This window comes from Lissotriton helveticus, chromosome 9 (genome assembly GCF_964261635.1).
Source record: "Lissotriton helveticus chromosome 9, aLisHel1.1, whole genome shotgun sequence".
Taxonomy (NCBI): Eukaryota; Metazoa; Chordata; class Amphibia; order Caudata; family Salamandridae; genus Lissotriton; species Lissotriton helveticus.
In genome coordinates this window covers 770023816-770040589 of record NC_136070.1, presented here as the reverse complement: position 1 = coordinate 770040589, position 16774 = coordinate 770023816, and the positions used below count along the sequence as shown (strand labels likewise).

Here is a 16774-nt window from a genome sequence, read left to right as displayed (position 1 = left end):
CTACTAGTCCAGCTGATTGGGGGTGATTTGCAGCGTGAAACTTCTGATGAATGCCTAGCCCTTCACATACTTTTTTCATCACACGACCCACAAATTCACTCCCATTGTCACTCCAGACCATTCTAGTTATTCCGAATCTAGGGAAGAACTCTTTCACAAGGGCTTTCGCTGTGGACAAGGCAGTATTGTCCTTTAGGGGATATGCTTCTACCCATCTTGAGAAGGCACAAACAACAACGAGTACGTATTTTAAGTTGTTGCACCTCTCCATGTGGATGAAATCTAGCTGCAAAACCTCAAACGGATACATAAGAGGTGCAAAATGACCAGCTGGAGTTGGGGTTCCCCTACCAGGATTGAGTTTCAGACACACCATGCAATTCTTGACCACATTCTCTGCACACTTAGGAATTCCTGAATTTTGCCATACTGGAGCCAACAACTTGCAAATCCCTTTCACGCTGATATGAGCCATTCCATGAGCCATTGTAACCACTGCAAGCACATATGCATCGGGTAACAACCATCTCTGATGCTCTGACAATTCAACCCAACAACCATTTGCATCCATTCTACCCGTACTTTCTCTCCACATGTTCAACTCTTTCTCTGTAGCCTCAGCTTGAATAGACTTCACACTCTCTATCGTGTCTTCACACATTCCAACATCATCAACCCATCTTGCAGGGCCTGCAACATACATTCGGCTCATCACATTCCTTGCAGTTTCTTTCGCGATTTCGTCAGCAAATGCATTTCCACGACCAACATCATCAGTCACCTTCTTGTGAGGACTACATTTCACAATCGCCACTTGCAGAGGCAAGGTCAGTGATTCAAGAAGCTCATTCACCAACTGACCATGCTGAATCTTAGCTCCATGCGAAGTCAGGAACCCACGTTCTTTCCACAATCGTCCAAAACTGTGAGCCACTCCAAACGCATACTGACAATCGGTGTAGATGGTCACTTTCATTCCTTTTGACAACACACATGCTCTTGTAAGTGCAATCAACTCTGCTGCTTGAGCTGAATTATGTGGAATACGTGCAGCTTCAACAATTGTATGCAAAGTCGTGACAGCATATGCTGCAGTCGTATCACCATTCGGAAGCTTGAAGCATGAACCATCCACCCATAAGGTACCATCACATTCAGCAAGAGGAGTATCTTGGAGATCTACTCTCCCTTTCGTTTCTTCTTCTGTTCTAAGAAAACAATCATGCTGTTCTGAAGCATCTAGTTCCTCTACAATTGGCAACATCGTAGCTGGGTTGAGAGTGTTGCATCTTTTTATGTGCACATGACTCGCTAACAATGTCAACTCGTAACCTGACAATCGAGCACTAGTTAAGTGCTGTGTCTTGGTTCTGTTTAACAACGTGTCCACTGCATGTGGAACCATCACAACTAACATGTTATTCATCACTAGACCAGCAGACTGTCGAAGAGAAACAGCTGCTGCCGCTGTTGCTCTTAAACAACTCAGCAATGCTTTAGCTACCGGATCCAAAGTCGACGAAAAATATGCACATGGATGCTGCTTGTCTCCAAATAACTGTGTCAATACTGAAAATGCACAACCTTCTTTCTCATGGACATACAATGTAAAGGGCTTACTGTAGTTGGGGGTACCCAACACAGGAGCCGAACATAATGCTGTGCGCAATTCAGAAAAACTTTTCTGACACTCTTCAGACCAAGAAACGGGATTGGGTGTATCTTTACACGTTAATGCCACCAAAGGTTTGGCTAATAACGAAAAATTTGGTATCCATTGCCTGCAATATGATGTAATGCCCAAGAAAGCACGCACTTCTCTGTGTTCTTGGCACACTCAATTTTGCTATTGCCTGAATTCTTTCTGGGGTCAGTTTCCTTCCCTCCTTCGATAAGAGATGACCTAAGTAGGTCACTTCTTGTCGACAATATTGCAATTTGGAAAGTGACACCTTGTGATGCAAATCACACAGAAGACGCAACAATGACAACGTGGCTTCTTTACAGATTTTCCCAGTATCTGCAGCAACAAGCAAATCATCAACATACTGAATGAGGGTAGCGCCATCAGGTAAAACAATCGTATCAAGCTGTGTTTTTAAAGCTTGACTATATATTGATGGACTTTCACAGTAGCCCTGGGGAGCGCGTTTAAAGCGGAAGCTTCGTGCTCCTAAACTGAAGCCAAAAATATCCCTGCTCTCCTCAGCAATCGGGATGCTGAAGAAAGCATTCTTCAAGTCAATCACCGAAAACCAGGTAGCAGAAGCTGGAATCATAGTCAATAGGGCAGTAATGTCAGAAACAACTGGAAATTGTGGCACAACTATTTTATTCACCTCTCTAAGATCAATCACAAATCTGTATACAGGTGGCTGGGAAGGGTCAGTTCGTTTCAAAACAGGCAGAACAGGACTATTGCAAACGTTGCCTCTTGTCTCTTCAATCACATCTTTTTCAATCAAATCATAAATGATCGCTAGCAAAGCTTTTTCACCTTCACTAGAAATTTTATATTGTGGAATGCGTGGCATTTTAACATTGGCTTTCAATGTTACAACATATGGTGGTATTTCCAAAAGGCCCACATCATTAGGACCAGTAGCCCAAAGAATATCAGGAAGAAACAACAATTCTGTCGGAAGTTTATCCCTTGACAAATACATTGGAGAAACCACTTTCTTACCCAGTGTGAGTTGTAGTCCTGAAGGAGAACAGTACAAAGTCGCATACAATCTTTTTAACCGATCTAATCCTAACAAGTTTTCACCACAACCTGTTGTCAGAATAAGGGGTGCTTCGGATTCGCAAGGACAAACAGAAAGAGACAAAGGGTCAGAAATCGGATTTCTAACCGGGGCGCCAGAAAAACCTACTGATACATTTGTTTCGCCAGACAAAGGTGCGCCAGGGAGTTTGGAGTGCATAATAGAACTCTTTGTAGCACCAGTATCCAACAGAAAAGGCTCTGACACACCTGATGTAATCACCTCAACGTATGGTCCACTCTGATCTACTGGAACTGAAACAACTCCCTCTCTTTGTCTATGGCTGTCCTAGCAATCATTACCGTCCATATTCTCATCTTCTGCATAGTAATCATCAGCATAGTACTGAGCCGTCCTACCAGATCCGTTATTCTGCTGATCGAACCTATTCATCGAATTTTGAGGTGGAAGAGACTGTGTTCTGGGGGAAATTTCCACGTCCTCTACCTCTAGATGCTTGTTGAACACCTCGATCTCTTACACCAGAAGCACCATTTGCACGCTGTTATAAAATAGGACAACTATACTTGAAATGACCCTCTGCCTTACAATATGAACACTGATTGGGGCCTACAGGGACACGTGGTTGAGTATACTCGACTCTTTGCGAGTTCCTCTGAAACTGTTGAGGCTGCTGATAGTTATTCTGATAGTTACTCGGAGCACCACTATTCTGACCACCACGTGGCGGATATGCTTGCTGTAACAAAACCTTTGTTTTTAACTCTTTAGTTTTCTTCTCTGCTCTATCTTTCTCATCTTTGTCTCGATTTTCGTAGTACTGTGCAGTAGCCAATATCTGTGCTGAAGAGGAAACTGCCCAAGAACTCTCTGAATCTTTTAACTTTTTACACAACTCAGGAAGCAGATTGTGCACAAATTTATCGATCAACAGTCCCTGACCACCTTCTGTGCTCATATCTTGACCACTGTGGTCAACAAACGTTTCTTCAAACCTGGTGAAGAAATCTGACACCGTTTCATCTTTCTTCTGCTTACACGCAGACAATTTATCCCAATTCACACGCATCGCAGGCATTAAAGTTTTCATGTAATTAATTATCCTACCAGGGAGATCTGCTACTAAAGGCTCGGGTTTAGCACCACCAACTTGTCGGTCATCTGCAGCAGCAATATTAGCCCATGAGTCACCTAACTCCTGATCATGATCTGCATGACAAATCTTTCCCCATAAAGGCTGTGGAACAACGTTCCCAAACAACATGTCTATATCCGCTAAATTCATGATACATGACCCAGCAGTCTGTGACAACTCCTTGTAATACCCTGCAGGATTTTTACGGGGATCAGGCAATGTCTGTTTAAGAGATAAAACTTCAGCTCGCTTCCAAGGAACATGTACCCACACACGCTGAAAATGTGCTGGTATAGCTGGGGGAATATTATTATGACCAGCTGCTACTTCTTCCTTCCATACCGGAGGAACTTCTCTCATGGGATATTGCCTTCCCTTCTTTTTACCAGAAGAATCAGATTCAAACAACGACTTAGAAACACCTTCAGTCCTAAGCGACAACAACGTCGCAACTGCTTTCCTAACATCTGAACCCACAATTGCGCCTTTTGAAAACTCGAACCGTACATGGCTCAACTCAGGAGGATTAGAGTCCAAATCATTTTCCTCTAAATCTTCACATAGAAAAACACACATTTCCTCAAAAACGTATCTCTGCTTTTATGCTTCCCACTGATGAAAGACATCCATAACAGAATTTAGATCATATATTGTCGGGTCAGTCACCCATCTATGTGCCAAGTGATTTAACGTTTCTTTCTCCCTAGAATCAGGCTGTTGGCTGCGCAACTGTTTATGCTCAGAGACAGGAGCCGGACTTGCCGCTCCAAAGAAAGGATATAAAATACTAGTAACAGTACTAGCCACTCTCTGACGAACAGAAGGAGAAGTCGATGAAAAGACAAGAGGGAAAGCAGGGTGAGACGAGGCAGATGCAGAGGCAGTGTCAGGAGAAGTACCAGGAGTGGTAGTCGATATAGTAGTCAAAGTTGTAGGAAGTAAAGGCAGAGCAGATGTCAAAGTCGGTGGCCCTTGAGGAGGCTGCACCGGAGGAGCAGGAGCCAACTGGAGAACAGCTGGTGGGTGCTGTAGAGGAGCAGGATGAAATGCAACCATGGGTTGCGCAACTAAAGGATGCGGAGGTGCCGTAGCATTCTGCGCATAGGGGGGTGGCGAACTTAACAAATGCGACATTAGGGGATCTTTTTCAAGGTCTTTTGCTGCATCTTGCTGAAGAGGCGGCAAAACTGGATAGCATTTATCTATCACCATTTTACGTTGCCTGTGCAACTGCTCACTCATCTGTTCTTCTTCATTGTCTTTATACTGCATGGCAGCTTGTATTATCGAAATACCCCTTTCTCTCTTATTTTTCTTTGCTAATTTAATTTCCTTCTGTTTGGCTTCCTTACGCCATCGGCGGAAAGAGTCAAACATCGCCGGCAGGGCTTTCTTCTTAAAAAGTTTAACTTCGAGGTTATCTAAGATTTCCGTGTCAAAGCTACCATATTGGGGCCATTTTAAAACACCATCTTTTCTGGTGTATTTGATCCACACTTCATTGTATGTGATGGGGCCTACTCCATGTTTCACATACAGTTCATAAGTTGGACTTCCAATCGGAGGAACCGGACACGAGTCCTCCAATCGGGAATCCCTATTATTACAACCAAGACAAAACAAATTTCCAAGTCTGCTAAGACCAGGCATCTTCGCTCTCTAGTCTAGCTTCAAACTTCAAAGGATTATCGATTACGATATTTCTCGTGAATACACGAGTCCTTTGGCTTTGGCACGTGCAAGTTCCAAACAAAGTGATCCAGAGGGATACCCAAAACTAAGAACCAACTAAGGACTGGGAGACGCTCCACTTATACTTAACTGAGATATCGATGATGTCACCAGAAGACTCGTCTATCGTTTCGCTCTACCAAACTTCAAGGGTCCAAATCAGGGCGATAGCCAGGGCAGCAGTCCTTTGTAGTCATCGGGAAGCGGGGAACCTCGCAGCAAAGACTTTCGGACCACGTCGACATGCAGGGGTCGATGAAGTGGCGGCCTTCCTCCAGAAGTTTCACACGAAGCTCCTCACGAACCTCTGGCTTGGACCGGTACCGCTGGTATCGCCCCGCGTTGGGCGCCAACTGAGGTACTGGGTTTTTCAGAACCGGTACCGAACCGGTAACCCAGTGGTGTCAGGGTACACACCCAAAGACCTCGAGTACTTTCCTGATTTAGACCACAGAAACTCAGAGTCTTCTAGGTGAAGTCAAGGATCGATTTTATTGGCTGCAACCAAGTAACAGGCGTCCTAGAAGTACAACAACACGGGATGTATATTCTCAGGAGACTGCTCAATCTTACAAAGCCAGGCTTCTCTTTTTATACAAAATATTGTGCTTCAGGCAAACATTCTCCACATTTTAGTATGCTATTCACATGTTTCCACTACAAAGAACAAGCATTTACAATGCAACGGTTTCGCCTTTGGAAAAGTTAGAGCTATTGGCATTGTAAATGACAACAGTTTTATTTATGTGTTGGCTTTGACAACATAAATAAATGGCATTGTCATTTACAAAGCCAATAGCCTAATCTCTCGCAAATGCGACACCTATTGCATTTGCACCCACACACAAAACCAGCCACCCCATATGCAACGGTGTGCTCTCCCTGCTGACTGAATACAGACACATTTCACCTCACCAGTCCGCAAAGATGAACGTCAAAAATAAGCATTTTTTCACTTTTTTTAGTTTAAAGAGTTATTTCGTTTTATTCGCTGAATCCAGCGCAGACGTGCATGACCCTCTTGGTCGCCAGAGTTTTGGGGAGGGACGGGAGCAGTGGGGGTGGTATAATCGTGCGGTGGAGGCAAGCTCAAATTAACAGTTGCATACAGTTATATACACAATTATAACATGTTTGACCAGAATCTTATCGTGACAAGCCTTGTGAATTGTATTACTCCTGTGACATCCATCTAAAAAACAGAGGTGCAAACTACTGAGTGAAGAGATTCGACAGATGAAAGAGTATTGGATACTGAGATTGGGTCAGCCAATCAGAACGCTTAATGCACTATCACTGTTGTTTCCTAGCATCTTATAGTTTCAGAAACAATAGGTAGACAGCGGGGGTAGGTATGTTTTTTCTGGCTACGTTAGGCAGGTGTGAATAGGGGCATGAGTTGTAATAGCCTTATTACCAAATGGTGGCAAGGTGTTACCAACAGTTAATTACCCTATTCCTCAGAGGATTTTAACAGCTGTTAATGCCCTAAGAAGCAGGCAGTAACACCTACTTATAATAGAGAGTGAGCACTATCTGATAACAGATCTTTATCCATTCTTCCTCTCAATATTTTCTTCACTACTATTTTATTTCATAACCCAAGGCCCCTTCTTGGAAGTGTATGCCTACACACTCTGGCATTCTAGTGCTTAGAAACCGACTCCCCAGACAGATTATCACTTTCTTTGTAGAGATGGATGGCCTTCAGCTTTGTAAACATCGTCCCGAGACAAGGATTTGATAAAAGAAAGCACCCCAAGGCTTGTAAAAAGCTTGCAAGAGTTGAGCAACTTCTTTGCCAACTTAATCACATGGGCAACAAAGCGTTGTGCAGTACAACCGGAAATGAAACTTAACATAGTAAGGAAGCCTCATACGCCCTGAGTGCGATGCCCAGGTGAGGACCCTGGCAAAAAGGTTTATCGAGAGACAGAGAGAAACAAGCATTGGAAATGCAATAGGTCTCGGATTTATTTGAGTTAGAGCGAATGGCACTGTAAATGGCAATGTCTTTTAGCCATGTGTTTTGGAGTGTATGCATGTGGTGTGTAGTGGAATTATGTGGGTTGGATTGGAATTGTTAGTTTGTGTGTGTGTGATTGTGTTTGTGTGGTTGTGTGTGTGTGATTGTGTGTGTGGTTGTGTGTGTGGTTGTGTGTGAGCCTCTTGCATTTTCGTTACTTGCACCTCAGCCCATGGCATTCGGTCCTACGTTGCGGCTCGGATTGGCCCCGCTTGGGGAATGCTTTATAATAGTGCGGCCAACAAGTAGTCATTTTGTAATAAAATACAACAATAATATTTTACTTATTTGTCCCTCGTAACAAAAAGTCTTACTCTCTATATTTTCATTAGGGAAAGATATCGCATGCACTTTTTGTCCTATGACCAATATCCCACACAATGTTACATTGAGACCAAAATTGAGAAAAACTCAGACAGATTACGGCTCTTGGCCCAGGCCTTCCAATGCCATATATATATATATACACATGTCTGGCCCATCAGAGTATCTTATCCTCTGTAGATGTTTGTTCTTTCACTGTCCTCTTCCACTGGTCACAGATAGTCGAGCTTTGCCTTTATCCTATGGTTTATCCTTCATTACTGACATACCTGTCTGTCCATCTACCTACCTATGCCTCTGATCCAGCGACCTGTCTACACATTTATCAATATCTATCCGCGGAGCCTGGGAAGGACAGGATGGAGAAAAGAGGATCTCCAGGCACCTAGACCCAGGGGGCAAGTAGCCTTGAGGAAAGGTAACCTTAGAGAGAATAACACCGGTTGGGCAGGAAAACAAGGGGCATAGAAACACAGGGACATGGGACAGAGGGAGCAGCGGGTTGTAACCTAGAGTAGGAGTGTTTTGGAAAATAAATGATACAACAGCTTGAGAAAAAAAAAAGAAGATAACGCATAAAAACAGGCAGGCCTGTGCCAAGTACAGGGAGAGGGGGGTCTCAATAAACGTTACTACTTGCATATTGAGGGGGTCGTGCAGGTATTTAGAATACAGTGCAAAAGGGACACTTTGAGCCAGCCTGGAACTGCGACTATAACTCATGTTTTGTGCACCGGAGAATGTACAAAAGTAGTCGAAATATTTAACAAAGTAACGAGGAAGGTTGACTTAGCCTCGGTCATTCACGTACACCGAACCTAACCTTGCCAGAAAGAACCCGCTTCTGCTGTGTGACCCAGAGAAGTCAGCTGAACCCTCGACTCTGCAAATGCTGTATTAGTTTGCAAAATGGAGCCCACCTCTTAATTAATAGCCTCCCCCTTCGAATAATTACCCGTCGACACATCAAGGCTATCGCGTGTTCTCCAATTAACAACTTGATTAAAATTATTAGTGAAACTATAATTAATACACGTACAATACAAGCCGGAAAGCATGTAATAAAAATGTAATCAAATGAAGGAAAGAAAAAAGAATCCTCGAGGATGGCACATGGCATCCGACAAGGCAGCCAGGCCCTGGGAGGGGGAGGGGGGATAACTACGGAAATGAAAAGATTCTGAATGTAAGCATAAGGTGCAGGCTTTAGATGTGAATGAGAGACAGTGTTTCCACCCAGAACACGGAAGGCAGTAGGCACTGCATGCGGATAAGTTCCTTGTTGAAGCGTGATGAGACCCCAGCCTGAAAAGCAGCAGGCACTTTCTGTGCACTTATAATGGTTGCATATATACTCGGACAGCCGGGTAGGAAGACAAAGAAGGGACAGCCGGGAAGGAAGACAAAGAAGGGACAGCCAGGGAGGAGGGTTAAGGTTCTTCTGGTAAAATAAACGATTTGAACCTTTTTCAGCAGGGAGGGCACTGAATGCGGCCGGGGTCTAATCTGGAGGAGGGGGGGTCGCTTGAAAACACCCCATTTTATCAACATCTGAGCACCAGAGGTGTAACAACGCGCCCCACCCCCCACCCCGCAGTGGGGGGTCCCTCAGCAATACTGGTAGGAGGTGGGCCAGAAGGTGGGGGGAGGGCTCCATGTACTTTGCAGGGGTGCGAGGGGGGATTCAAGTTTCACTACCCCACTGCCCAGCACCCAGACTGCCATCAGTATGGGGGCTTCAGGGCGCTAGGCACAGATTGATGCCGGCGGAGCTTAGCTCACTGAGCTATCGTGCTGGCCTTCCAAGAGGTCAATGGGGAGCAGAAAACGCCACCCCTGTAGAGACAAATTCAGTGTAAATGGGAGAGCAGCCGCCACCACCGAGGGGGCAGCATAGGGGGGGGGGGGGGAACCCGTGGGTTCAACAAGACACAGGCGCGTTGAAAGATGAAATACCGAAATCATGAAAGAAGTGCTGCAGCCATGTCTTAAGATCCCAAGACCACAGGGCCCCACCCACACCCAGGAATCCACCAACACAGGAAGAAAGGGGGGGGGGGGGCGGCAACGACCACGGAGGGGTTTTACATTCACCCATGATGATGGTCGGACAAGACGGAAGTCCTCATCCTGGGATCCTCACCCTCCGCTTGGGACGACTCCTGGTGGCCCCCGCCCTAGGCAGCGCACCCAAACCAACTGACCACGCACGCAACCTAGGCTTCATCCTGGACTCCTCCCTCTCCATGACCAGACAAGTCAACGCCGTCTCCTCGTCGTGCTTCAACATCCTGCGCATGCTACGTAAGATCTTCCGGTGGATCCCCACCGAGACCAGGAAGACGGTCACCCAGGCCCTCGTCACCAGCCGTCTGGACTACGGCAACTCCCTCTACGCCGGAACCACCGCCAAGCTCCAGAAGAAACTCCAGCGGATCCAGAACGCCTCAGCACGTCTCATCCTGGACATCCCCCGTCGCAGCCACATCTCCGGACACCTGAGAGGCCTGCACTGGCTCCCGGTCAACAAGAGAATCACCTTCCGACTCCTCACCCACGCACACAAAGCCCTACACAACCAAGGCCCAGGATACCTCAACAGCCGCCTCAACTTCTACGCTCCCAAACGCCAGCTTCGATCGACCGGCCACGCCCTCGCTGCCGTCCCCCGCATCCGAAGAGCCACCACAGGGGAACGGTCCTTCTCCTACCTCGCCGCCAAGACATGGAACTCCCTCCCGACCCACCTCCGCCTGACCCAGGACCACCTCGCCTTCAGGAAGCAACTCAAGACCTGGCTATTCGAGCAGTAGCGGACCCCCCTCCCCCAGCGCCTTGAGACCCTCTGGGTGAGTAGTGCGCTATATAAATGCTTTGATTGATTGATTGATTGATTGGTCCTAGGCACAACTCCAGGGCAATTTAACATCCAAGGACATCGCTTCCGCCAACTTGTAAAATATTCCCACTGTGGTTAAAACCTCAAAGCGCCCACGGACGGACCGACAGACCGCTGACAGACCCATAGACCCCAGGGAGAGGGTGTGTGCTCACCACAGGGGCAGAGAGCACAGACCAGGGACTGGCACAGAACCACTGCCCCAGAGGCGGGAATCTAGGCGCTGCCTGTGAGCGCTGGGGCAGCCCGAAGCCTGGCTCTGGCTCGGCTCGAGGTGCTGTTGGAACCCACCAGGAGCCGAGCTTTCATGTGGCTTCAGTTACGTCAGAACTGCCGACTGAGTAATTTCAAGTCCCGGCGTCCGCTCTACACCTGTGATCTTGGGCAGATCACTCAATCTCCCCGTGCTTGTGAACAATAACACTTCCGAAATGTAACCGGTGCTCGTGAAAAGCGCTCCGATGCCTTCTAGTGGAGTTCCCGCTACATAAAAAATGCACAAGTAGGTAAAAACACATTCTTATTATGAGGAAACCTTACCTGATCGCTAGGCTCCAGCATTAAGTGATTTGCGCAGATTCACAGGAAGTTGTGAAACGTCGAGAGTGAGACTGCTATCCCCTGCCCTCCGCCATCACGAAGTTGCACCAGTCTCTGCCCAGTCAGATTAGTTCGACCCCTGGAATCGCGCGGGGGTGGGGGCCGAGGGGGGTGTTTTAAAATAAAATAATAGGAACAAGGAAAGAGCCGGGTGAGGGCTGGATATGTTTAAAAAAAGAGGGATGTGACATAGGAAGCAAAGGACGAGCTGGAGTAGGGGCAGGAGAAGCAACACGGAGAATGAAGAAAAGCCGAGAGAGACGGGGGATTGGGGGAAGCAACACAGATCAAAGCCCGTGAATCTTAGCTCGGCTTTGATAGTGAAACGTTCAGTTTATTTACAAGTGGCGTGGCATTGAAAGCAACCAGGCGGAGGGGGGCGGGAAAGACACGGACAGCGGGAGGGGGGTGCGGGAATGGGCACAAAGACAACGGGAGGGGGGCGGGGGGCGGGAACGGACAGCGGGAGGGGCGAAAACTGGATAAAAACAAATATTTAAAAATGCCGCTTATCTGCAAATGGGCCGAGCAAACCTTCCTTACCTGATCGCTTCGTGGGAACTCAAATCTTGCAGCCAACTCCAACAACAAACACTTGGAAAAAGACGAAAACAGGCCGACTCGAAAAAAAAAAAATAACACACCCACCGCGGCGATGACGATCAGAAGTGGGTGGAGAGAGAAAAAATCTCGGGAACGCCCACGAATCTGGTCCGGCCATGATCTCTGTTCCAATGGCTAGCCTCCATTTATGGAGCTAGCCAATGGAACAGAGGGCGGATTCAAGTCCCCCATACTGAAAACTAAACTGGTGCCGCTCGCAGCCTTTTGGGGATAATTCCTGTGGAACATTATTTTAATTCAAGACGCTTTTTAACTTGCTGCCCTGCTCCCTGCTTCCTGATCGACGAGGACGAAGATCCAGGTCACAAGCGGACGCTGCGGGGGCCGGGACTGCGAGACCCAGGGTGCCCAGCGCTTCAACAACTTAGCGCACCTGGTGTCTCTTCCCGCCCCCAGCCCTCCGCCCTTCAGTGCTCACTTACCGGATATTTAAGGCTCGCAGCCCCCGCTTCGCGGGCGCCGCTCGCAGCCTTTTGGGGATAATTCCTGTGGAACATTATTTTAATTCAAGAAGCTTTTTAACTTGCTGCCCTGCTCCCTGCTTCCTGATTGACGAGGACGAGGATCCAGGTCATAAGCGGACGCTGCGGGGGCCGGGACTGCGAGACCCAGGGTGCCCAGCGCTTCAACAACTTAGCGCACCTGGTGTCTCTTCCCGCCCCCAGCCCTCCGCCCTTCAGTGCTCACTTACCGGATATTTAAGGCTCGCGGCCCCCGCTTCGCGGGAGCCGCTCGCAGCCTTTTGGGGATAATTCCTGTGGAACATTATTTTAATTCAAGACGCTTTTTAACTTGCTGCCCTGCTCCCTGCTTCCTGATCGACGAGGACGAGGATCCAGGTCACAAGCGGACGCTGCGGGGGCCGGGACTGCGAGACCCAGGGTGCCCAGCGCTTCAACAACTTAGCGCACCTGGTGTCTCTTCCCGCCCCCAGCCCTCCGCCCTTCAGTGCTCACTTACCGGATATTTAAGGCTCGCGGCCCCCGCTTCGCGGGAGCCGCTCGCAGCCTTTTGGGGATAATTCCTGTGGAACATTATTTTAATTCAAGACGCTTTTTAACTTGCTGCCCTGCTCCCTGCTTCCTGATCGACGAGGACGAGGATCCAGGTCACAAGCGGACGCTGCGGGGGCCGGGACTGCGAGACCCAGGGTGCCCAGCGCTTCAACAACTTAGCGCACCTGGTGTCTCTTCCCGCCCCCAACCCTCCTATTTAAGCGTAGAGGTGAGCGCGCACGCGGGACGCGCGCGGGACATAGCCCGGGGCTAAGCCCGGGGAAAGGGCGGGCCCTCTGAGGCCCTCCGAGGACCGAGAGGACTGGACTGGCCATACCCCCTCGCAAGTTTTATAAAATTGTAGTTGTCATTGATGTGCTATCTTTTCTATGGGATGTCATTGTTTGGTTTTTAGCACTACTGTGTGGATTAGTTTTATTGTAGTAATATTCTACTTATAGGGTTTGTTAATTAAGTTACGCCCTTTTACCATTTAACTAGAGTACCCCGTGTTAGTTATCTGCTGGTGTTATACAATGTCAACACGGAAACCAGAAGCCAGGCGGTGGCGGGGATAAAAAACACAAAAACCAAAAAACTCACTAATACCTTGGATAGTTTTATCCTTCGCACTAACACCCTAATTGATGAGGGTATTATATTGATGGAACGGAGGGTTTCTCAAGATTTGCTCCAGGCCAAAAGATCATCATTGGGTAATATAGCTCTGGCTTGTACTCCGAATAAACAATTGCGTTTATCAGATACGCCCCATTTACTAACTACTCATGTGACCCCTGTATTGTCTATGACCCAGCCTCAAAGTATAAATATATCTCCGGTATCTACATTACCAGTACCCACAATTGAGTCTGCCACCCTCATTACTCCCATGGTTACTTCAGCTATTATACATACAGACCCCCCGGAGTTAGAAGGGTTCACTGTTGTAGGGAAAACACCCTCTCCAATACCATCTGTTACAGAGGTGCTTAGTGATATTGTAGCTAATCAAAATACTTTACCCAGTATGGGGAACACAGCCGGTGTGGGAAATGGTTCACAGGAGGGAGGATTAAGTGTGGATGCCCCAGTAACTTCTGTTAGGCAACCTCGAGCATCCCACCCCCTACCCCTAGAGTTACCAGATGTAACTGTATCCGACACTAGTTTGGCTAGTATTCTTGATAATGGTAGTCCTGATGAGTCTGTAGAGAGTGAAGAGGATGTGGATGCGCCCTTTTTTGACTCCCTAGCGACCCTTATTAGGTCCTTGCTTTTGCCCCTGGAAGTTAGACTCCAGGGTATAGAAAATCAATTGGGAATTATATCAAAGGAGCTAAATTGTAAGGGGGTAAAAGTAACTCAAGAAATTCAGAAGAATACCCCCGGTACAACGGGAAGCCCACACCCATTGGTTAAGAACCCTCCAATAGCACCCATCCAGCAAACCAAGACTTGTCCAACCGTTACATCTGTACAGAAGGTTGGTAAAGTGATCACTAAACAAGTCGTTGTAGATGTTAATAAACCTCCGGGAACAGCCAGTTCTACCGCGCCAAGCATTATCCCGCACCCACCCCCTGTGAAGACACCAAGGGTACGGCGGAATATTAGTTTACCGTCTGACGCCTGCCCATTTGTGATAGTGTTAACGGGTGTCCCTGAGCTTACCACAGACATCCCCGAATCATTCTGGGGCCTTAAAAACAAAGTTTGTCACTGGTTGGACAGGAATCTCCCAACCCCACCCAATATCAACAAAAATATTCTTATGGTAGAGAGAGCACCATGGGTGGGAGAGAAAAAGAAACACCTCAAAGGAGATTGTGTGGTGATCACATTTGAAGACCCTTGTATTGTAGAGTTTATTTGCTCTGGGCATAGCCGTAACAATGACTCCGAGATCCTTGTTAAACCCTTGTCATACTTTTATATGCCCGCGGGGAATCATGATAATAGATGGAGTTGGCTAAGGACCACCCCGCATGAAAATGGTTGGAGGAGATTTGAAACCCAGGGGAATCATCGCTCCTACAATTGGGGAGGGGCTGGAAATGGAGATTGGCAAGAAGTGCGTAGAGGAAGAGGTAGAACTTATCATGGTGGTAATAGGCTTAAGGAGGGTTGGTTGGGCCCACAGTTGGATTACCCTATTCAATGTTATAATCGTTTCAATGGTCTGGAGGAAGTCGATTGACTTACCAACCAGCCCATTGAACGATTGGGTAGTCGGGTGGTGCAGGCTTTACCCGGAGATCAAGTTAAACCACCTGTAGACAGAGTGGTTATTACAGGCTCCACCAGTGTTGGTACAGATATTATTGAACCTCCGGTTGTAGTTGGTAACTGTATGCAGGATATAGTATCTACAGGTCAAATGGAACCTAAGTCTCCGGGTCCCTTTATCAATATTCTATCATGGAATATTGCAGGTTTAAAGAAAAACGTAGCAAATCCTGATTGGAAAATTTTTATTAACAATTTTGATATTTGTATGTTTCAAGAAACGTGGTGCCTATCCCCCGAATATATGAATGGTTACTCTACATTTTATGTTCCAGCTGTCTCATTAGGAAGAGGCCGCCCTTCTGGTGGGTTACATATTTGGGTGAAAACATCTCTGAATTGTTGTGCTATTTCTAACAAGTACGTTTCTAATGACATCTTGCACATTACTCTAAAGAACAGTGTAGGGGGCTATACCTACGAAATCTTCTGTATTTATGCTAGAGGTCTTCAGGGAGGGCTTACTTCCCCAATATTGGAATTATTGGATGTGGAGTTGTCAAAACTCCCGACCAGATCTAAAATACTGGTCGGGGGGGATTTTAACTGTACATTCGAACCTCTAGATGTGGAAGAAGTATTGGGATCGAACGTAGTGGAAGGTAGACAAAGCATACCCCCGCTAAATCTTAGTCCAATTAAGAAATGGTCATCGAGAGTTATTCAGTTGAATGCCCTGGTGTTAGATCATAATCTTTGGGCTTTAAATGGCCGTACAAAATCAGATCGCGCAGGTGCGATGACCTTTAATAGGCTGGGGTGCCCCTCTCGTATCGACTATATCCTTTTAGATGAACATTCCTGGCCCGACGTAATTGACATGGTGGTTAGGGAGTCCTCCTATAGCGACCACAACCCCTTATGTATGCAGCTTAGGTGGGTAAGTGGCCGTGATCTCAGTCGGGTAACTGAGATGTTAACCAAAGAAATTTTCCCTGTAAATAATAATCGGAAGCTAAAATGGAATGTCGTTAAATGTGATGAGGGGAAGCTCCAAAATATTACGGATTTAGTATCCAAAGAAACTAGCAGATTGACAGCTTTAGCCTTCTCCTCAGTTAATTTAGTCGGTCCCAGTTTGTCGGTATCCTATAGTAACTTAATAAGTAAACTGGGAGCCCACTTTTGTAAGAAGCCAATGGCAAAATCATGCCTTAATGGTATTAAAACTACAAGTAATCCATGGTACACGAGTAATTGCAGAACTAAAAGGAAAGCAATTACTAAAGCAATACGAAGCAAGGATTCTGTGGCCGTCCGGGCGGCTAGGAAAGATTACTCAAGAAGTATAAAATCCGCAAAAAGAGACTGGGAGGAAGAGCATTGGCAACAGCTGAAGGAAGCAGCATGTGGGAAAAATGCTGTTATTTTGGGGAAATTAATTAATGTTCTAGATAGCAAGGGAGCAGGACCTATTTTAAA

At 46.9% G+C, this 16774-nt stretch overlaps 1 protein-coding gene across 2 annotated transcripts in view; it reads right to left on the bottom strand.

Moving 5' to 3' along the window:
- ERCC2 (ERCC excision repair 2, TFIIH core complex helicase subunit) overlaps positions 1-16774 on the bottom strand; it is a 1411027-nt gene that overhangs the window by 912260 nt on the left and 481993 nt on the right. The window lies entirely within an intron of this gene.